Source organism: Carcharhinus amblyrhynchos, chromosome 18, assembly GCF_965287045.1.
Source record: "Carcharhinus amblyrhynchos chromosome 18, sCarAmb.v2.hapA, whole genome shotgun sequence".
Classification (NCBI taxonomy): domain Eukaryota; kingdom Metazoa; phylum Chordata; class Chondrichthyes; order Carcharhiniformes; family Carcharhinidae; genus Carcharhinus; species Carcharhinus amblyrhynchos.
In genome coordinates, this window is record NC_137341.1 from 17,149,181 (window position 1) to 17,157,057 (window position 7,877).

Sequence of the window (7,877 nt, forward strand, 5' to 3'; positions counted from 1 at the left end):
TTCAGTCAATCAATGCTTTCCATTTTGACAGCGATTTGTTTTTTTAAATTTGAGCTATTCTCAATTCTATGCTGCAGTCACTAATAAATATGTGACAGAATGCGATAGGCTAGTGTTAGCTGTAAGTTTGAAATTAAGCATGAGAGCTTGCATCATAAATGGTCAAATCACAAATATGATTCCTCACAGCCTAATGCCAGAACAACTACAAGTTTACAAATGTGAAAAAAATGTCCAAGTAGCTTTCATGCATTATTTACTTCTAAATAGTACATTGTGAATGCAAGTGATGCTCCTTCCAGCAATCCTGATGCAGCTGGATTATTTCATGACAAAATTGTTATCGGAAATTTTGTTGTGAAAATGATTAAGAACAAGAACAAAGACCTCCAAGCCTGCATTGACTATGCTACCCGACTTAACTAAAACCCCTTATCCTTCCGGGGATCATATCCCTCTATTTCCATCCTATTCATGTATTTGTCCAGACGCCCCTTCAAATTCACTATCGTATCTGCTTCCAAAACCTCCCCCACAACAAGTTCCAGGCACCCACCACCCTGTGTGTAAAAAAATCTATCTCATACATCCCCTTTAAACCTTATCCCTTGCACCTTAAACCTATGCCTATAGTAATTGACTCTTCCACTCTGGGGGAAAAAACCTTCTGACTATACACTCTGTCCATGTCTCTCATAATCTTGTAGACTTCTATCAGGTCGCCCCTCAACCTCCATCATTCCAGTGAGAACAAACCAAGTTTCTCCAACTTCTCCCTCCATACCAGGCAACATCCTGGTAAATCTTTTCTGTACCCTCTGCACAGCCTCCATGTCCTTCTGGTAGTGTGGCGACTAGAACTGAACACCATATTCCAAGTGCAGCCTAACTAAGGTTCTATAAAGATTCTATAAGGCTGGAATCTCTGGTCCCGCATGCCCCGCTGCTGCTGCCAGTGAGAATGGAGAATTTGACATTCAGCCAAACCTCCGTTCACAGCAGCGGGACTGGAGAATCCTGACCTAAATCTTCTAATGGGAAACGTGGGCATGATGGGCCAAGTGTGACTGTGCTAAAGAGGCCACACACTTAAAGAAATCACATGCACACTTCAAAACAAAGGGGGCATTGGGTGAGACCAGGAAATGCCCACTCTGGCATTCTATTTTCAACAATGCAGTCTAATATAACTCATATTAGGTAGATTTACATCAATTTCCTTTTAAGAAACTGAATAGATTAAGGACAATCCATAACATCATAAATTGGATCTGTTGCAATGAGATGAAGAATTTCCACATCTTTTGTATACAATTATGTTACATCTAAATTCCTAAAGCCTTTTCTTTAATTTTTAGGTTCTCTTCCATGTTGAGTGGCGAAAAGGGATCAGGAGACTGAATTCCATTACCAAAGGAATTAAAGGTGATTGCAGAATGTTGGAACAAAACCACATTTAAATTCACATTCTGATAAAATATAGGTATTGATTGGAGCCATGCATCTCTCTTTTTGGGGTTCAGATAAATATAACATGGTTTATGTACTGGATGATGTCAATGAATGTGAAAATGTCTTCACAGACAAGGCCATTCAGGCCTATGCACCTACTGCAGGTCTACCTCCACTGATAGAACTGTTCATCATCATCCTATTTCTTTCCTTACAAAGGCAATAGTTCAGTGGTGGCACTTTCACCTCTGAATCAGAAGGAAGCTTCAAAGGTCATGGGTGAAGTCCTGTTCCAGAAACATGAGGGCATAGTCTAAACTGAGAGCCCAGTGCAGCACTGAAGGATTACTGTTCTATCAGAAGTACCATATTTTTGTATGAAACCATAATTTGAGCATTGTCTTCCATTCCTGATCTGCGGTAAATGTAAAAGATCCCATGATGCTATTAAAAGAACAACTTCCTGGTATCTTGGCCAACATTTATCCCTAACCAAATCACATAAACAGTTCAACTGATTATTGATTTCATGGCTGTAATTGTGATCTTGCTGTGCATAGTTTGGCTGCTGTTGTTTCCTACATTGCAATAGTGACCACACTTTAAACTTGCTAAATATTTATTAGTGTCACAAATAGGCTTACATTAACACTGCAATGAAATTACTGTGAAAATCCCCCTGTCACCACACTTCAGCGCCTGTTCAGGTACACTGAGGGAGAATTTAGCATGGCCAATGCACTTAACCAGCATGTTTTTCAGACTGAGAGGGGAAACCGGAGCATCCAGTTAGTTGGCTGTGAAGCACTTTGGAGCATCTTTCCAGTGTTTAGCCAATCCATTGTTATATTTATGATATTTATTATGGTTATTTATGATTACTTGATCCTCAATATTCACTGATGTATAGAAAATCAAGGGTAACCTAAATGAGGTACCTAAGTTGATTGGAGAAGTTGACAGGATAGAAAGAGGAAAGCTTTTTCCTCCTCTAAAGGCTGGGGAGTTCCAGAATAAAGGGCACTGTAGAGTAAAGGGATAATCTGATGTAGAGTAAGAGTTCAATTTGATGATTAGCCATGATCATAATGAATGGCGGAGGAGGCTCGAAGGGTCAAATGGCCTACCCCTATTTTCTAGTTTCTATGTAATATCAGGAGGTGGTTCAGAGAGGGTTTACTGGATTGATATCTGGAATGAGCAGGTTGTCTTATAGGGAAAGGTTAGACAAGCTGGGCTTATTTCCACTGGAGTTTAGAAGAATGAAGGGCGACTTGATTGAAGTATGTAAGGTCCTGAATAGTCTTGACAAGGTGGACATTGAATGGATGTTTCCTCTTTTGGGTGAGTCCAGAACTAGGGGGCAGAGTTTTAAAATTTGGGTTGCCATTTTAGAACAAAGACAGGGAGAATTTTTTTCTCTCGGAGGGTGGTTGAGAAAATTCTTAACTCTCAGAAGGCATTGGAAATGGGGGCATTGAATGTTTTTAAGACAGGGATAGATGGATTTCTTTTCAACAAGGGAATCAAAAATTATTGGGGGAATAGGTGGAAATGTAGAATTCAGAACACAAACAGATCAGCCATGATATAATGAATGGTGGAGCTGATCTGAGGGACCGAATGGTCTACGTCTGCTCCTATTTCATATGTTTGTGGACACGTATGTGATGTTAATGTGATAATGATTTTGGATCACATGATTGTGAAACAGGTGTGGGAGGAGGTGAAGCTCTAATCCTTTGTAGATGTCCAAATGTGTAAATACTTGCTGTAAATAAAGAGTAATAGTTTTGAGGAAATGCCAGCATACTTTGGGAGAGTAGACAATCCCCAAACCTCCCACTGTGTAGGCCCTGACCATACAATGAAACAGTAATTAACCTTAAAATTAAGCAAGCTATTCAGGAGTGATGTGGAGAGAGACTTCTTGACACAAAGTGCAGTGGAAATCTGAAATCTTTTCATTCAAACTTGATACTGAACAAGTTGAAAATGTCATACTTACATTGATATGTTATTGTTGGGCAGGGAAGAGTCATAAAACCAAGTTAGACAGATGGTTTAAGACACAGACCAGCGATGATCTAATTGAATGGTGGGTAGTTGAAAAGAGCCAACACGTGTTCATATTCACCTCGTAATTATATTTTTAAACTCTGTCAAAAGACAATACACTGTATTGCGGCAGTGCATTGGCCATCCTGACTGTACAATTCATCTTTAAGAAGCTGTCACTTTTCGAATCATGGATGAGTTGTGTAAGGTCAGTGATAAGGGACCCTTAATTGTGACAAATTCATCATCATTCCATTGCAAATATATCTTTCTTTAACGGTATCTAAATAAGTAACTAAACATTTGAACAAAGCCAGTTGGCTAACTAGTTTGAAACTTTTATCATCCATCGCAATTAAAAAAAAACATTCAACTCAACACTGAATTCAAGATTTAATTCATTGGCTGGCCATCCACACTCGTTCTGATTTACAGCAGTGCATAGTGTGTCCTGATAGAGAAATTCATTTAACCAGGAGCACCAAACATGCCTTGAGATCTGTGGATTGTTCATTTATCTTTAATATAAATTAAGACAACTTTTATTGAGGTGTTGTATAAATATTTCAATGTGGTACCTAGGGAGGGCAATACAGTCAGAGATGTCACCTTTCAGGTTAAATGTTCAATTGAGGTCCCGTTAGCCTATTTAGATGAATGTAGAAGATTCTGTAGTCCCACTCAAAGAAGAGCATGGTGTTACCCCGGCCATATGTATCCCTTAACAAAGACAGCCAAAAAACAGGTGAGCCAATTATTTTACGATTATTCATAAAATAATTCCTGAGGCCGGTGTCCCTTCACCAAAGTTAGATTTATTTACATTGTTAGGAACACTCAAACCAGGTACTTCCTTGTACAGAGTACAAATCCGGAGTGCCAGTAACCCTGGCACTCCACATTATGTACACATGCAGTGCTCCTTAATTGACCAACCCATTACTGCCTTAATCAGGGAGCTCATATTCTTAGAGGTCCACTGTGTGGGCCTTGTTAAAGTCATTACAATTAGTTACTTCACTGTTGTCGCTGGGACCTTGGTTACCAATTGGCTTCTGGTTTATGTATAAAAGAGTCACAACTCTCCAGAAATGGTCATTCATTGTTTCTTTAGTCATTCGGAGAAAGCTGTGAAAGCTGCTACATTAATGCAAATGTCTTTATTTATTTTGTAACTGGGAAGCTTCTTTGTTCCTTCCTTTCCCCGCCTCCTTTTCTTTGCCACACTTGTGTTCACCCCAGGCAACCTCCCCATGGAGAAAATGGTAGTAATTCTATCACAGTGGCCTTCGAGATCCAGAGAAAAGTTTAGTGGCCATCTTGAAACTGGTCAGGACAATCATGGAGCAGTATTCCATACACCAGTGAGTTTGTCATCTCCATCACCACATCTAGGCTCAAATCAAAGTTCCCGTTTAACACAAACATTCTCATAAGTCTGAGAATGAGAGAATAATGTCAATCTTTTTGGCACATGCTGGATTATGTTCATGAAATGTTGGCACTTTAATTACTTAAAGCAAGAATGCATTCTCAAAGAAACCAGATAATAAACATGATTAAATAAGAATAAAACAATGAAAGAAATGGAAACCGCTGTGAATTTATCATTGTTTTCACTTGTACTGGGAAGCAGGTGTTCAAGTATAGTAATGTACAGAAAACGTAGCTACCATCAAGAACATCATCCATTTAGAGTCAAATGAAAATCCCTATGAGGCCCACAATCTTTCTCATTCATCTTAATTGTTTATGCATTCCTTATTTTCAAATCCCTCTTCTGGTCTTATCTCTCTGTATCTCCTGTGTTTCACAGTGGTGATAAAGAACACCATTCCTAGTGTTACCTGAACTCCCCAGAAACAGTCTATGTTTTGGCAGCAGCAGAACCGAGTTGTGCAATTACCTGTTCTTCAGGATCCTTATTTCCACATCTCACACTCCGATTCTTTGTGATCTGCTGACAAGTACAATCAATCATCGAATCTCCAAACACAGGAGGATGCTATTCAGCCCACTGTGCCTGCCCCACCTCTGAAAATGCTGATAAAATGCCCAAAAATCTTCCTACACCTCTGCAACTTTCTTCCCCTTCCTGGAAGTTAATCTGCTTCAGGGAGTGTGTTCCAGATCATAATAATCATAGAATAGAATCATAGAATCCCTGCAGTACAAAAGGAATCCATTCGGCCCAACAAGTCTGCACTGACCACAATCTCACCCAAGGCCTATTCCCATAACCCCACACATTTACTCTGCTAATCCCGTGACACAAGGATCAATTCAGCATGGCCAATCAATCTAACTGCACATTTTTGGAGTTCTGGATTTTTCTGAACTTTGTTTAAAAAGCCTCAGCTTTTTACCATTTATATAGATGATCTGGAGGAGGGAACCGAGTGTAGGGTGTCAAAATTTGCTGATGACACCAAGATTGGGGGAACGGCAAATTGTGCGGAGGGTGTGGAGAGTCTGCAGAAGGATCTAGATAGGCTGGGTGAATGGGCCAGGAAATGGCAAATGGAATTTAATGTTGGCAAGTGTGAGGTGGTCCACTTTGGTAGGAATAATGGTAGGAAGGACTATTACTTACGTGGCGAAAAACTGCAGCAGGCGACGGCGCAGAGGGACCTCGGGGTCCTTGTGCATGAGTCGCAAAAACCCAGCTTGCAGGTGCAGCAGGTGGTCAGGAAGGCGAATGGGATGCTGGCCTTCATAGCGAGGGGGATTGAATATAAAAGTAGGGAGGTCTTGCTGTGGCTGTATAGGGCATTGGTGAGGCCGCAGCTGGAGTACTGTGTGCAGTTTTGGGCGCCGCACCTGCGCAAAGATATTTTGGCCTTGGAGGGAGTGCAGAGGAGGTTTACTAGGCTGATACTGGAGTTGAGGGGGTTGAGCTATGAGGAGAGGCTGAATAAACTAGGCTTGTACTCGTTAGCGTTTAGAAGAATGAGGGGAGATCTCATTGAGACGTATAAGATGATGAATGGGATGGATAGGATAGAGGTGGAGAGCCTCTTCCCGCTCAAAAAAGACAGTAGGACTAGGGGGCACAGCCTCAAAATAAAGGGGGGGCGGTTTAGAACGGAGTTGAGGAACTTCTTCACTCAAAGGGTGGTGAATCTCTGGAATTCTCTGCCCGTTGAAGTGGTGGAGGCTGCCTCGCTAAATATTTTTAAGACGCGGGTTGATAGGTTTTTGATAAGAGAGGGGATTAAGGGTTATGGGGAGAGGGCAGGAATGTGGAACTGAGCCACGACAGATCAGCCATGATCTTATTGAATGGCGGGGCAGGCTCGAGGGGCTAGATGGCCTACTCCTGCTCCTATTTCTTATGTTTCCATGCTGCCCTCAACATACTCATATTAGTCCATTATTATCTTGGCCAAATATGGACCAAGTGCAGGCAATTGAGACTAGTTTAAGGGGTTTAAAAAAAAGGCAGCATGGACAAGTTGGGCCAAAGGGCCTATTTCCATGCTGTAAATCTCTGTGACTCTATCTGCATTATACCATGGTTCTACTCAGTTGGCTCGCTAGTTAGCATGGGATGTAGTAGGTCACCAATGGTGTCAGTTCAATTCCTGTATGTGTTATGAAATTTAATGGAGGCTCTACCATGCATTTGTGATATGGCGCCCCTCAAGCTATGAGTCGCCACTCATGGAGAGTGATACTGTGAAAACCCCCATGATGTCCATGGGGAATCATTGATTGCTCTCCATGTGTGGGACTCATTGAGTATGAGTTCCCCAGTAACAGGCAGTGGCCTGCCCAGCTGGAACTCATTACCTGAACCTTTTATAAGACAGGCCTAGGACTGGGCCTGCTGAAAGGTAATCTCAGGCAGGGATTAGTGTGTGTATACCACGGCAGTGATTTTACTTTGTGTCTTGTCATTAACTATGTTCCTTTCCAATTGGGCTTCCTGAGTCATTACAGATGCCTATGATCCTTTGGGACTATGGCTAAATGATGATGATAATTACATAATTCTAAGAGTCTGAGTGTTTCGACATGTAGCTGGACAAGGATTTCTTTTCAGTTCAGGTTGGGACTGGGAGGAATTACAATGTGCCAATTGTAAAGGGTTGGAGTAATGTACCTGTGTTGAACCTGCTTCCCAGGATCAGATGAAGGGGAAGAGGAGGGGAATCAGTGAAGCCAAATCCTACAAGAAGGGAAGCTAGTTCTTTCATAGAGCCAAAACATGACTATTCAGTAGTATGCATCCTGTCCTGTAGTCACATAATGTCGAGTTAGGCTAATAGAGCTGTGTTTCACATTTTGAAATGACATTCATCTGGGAGACAACAGAACAGTTTCATTTGCAAGGGTTTCATTTTATCCTTGAACCAGCATCAAAA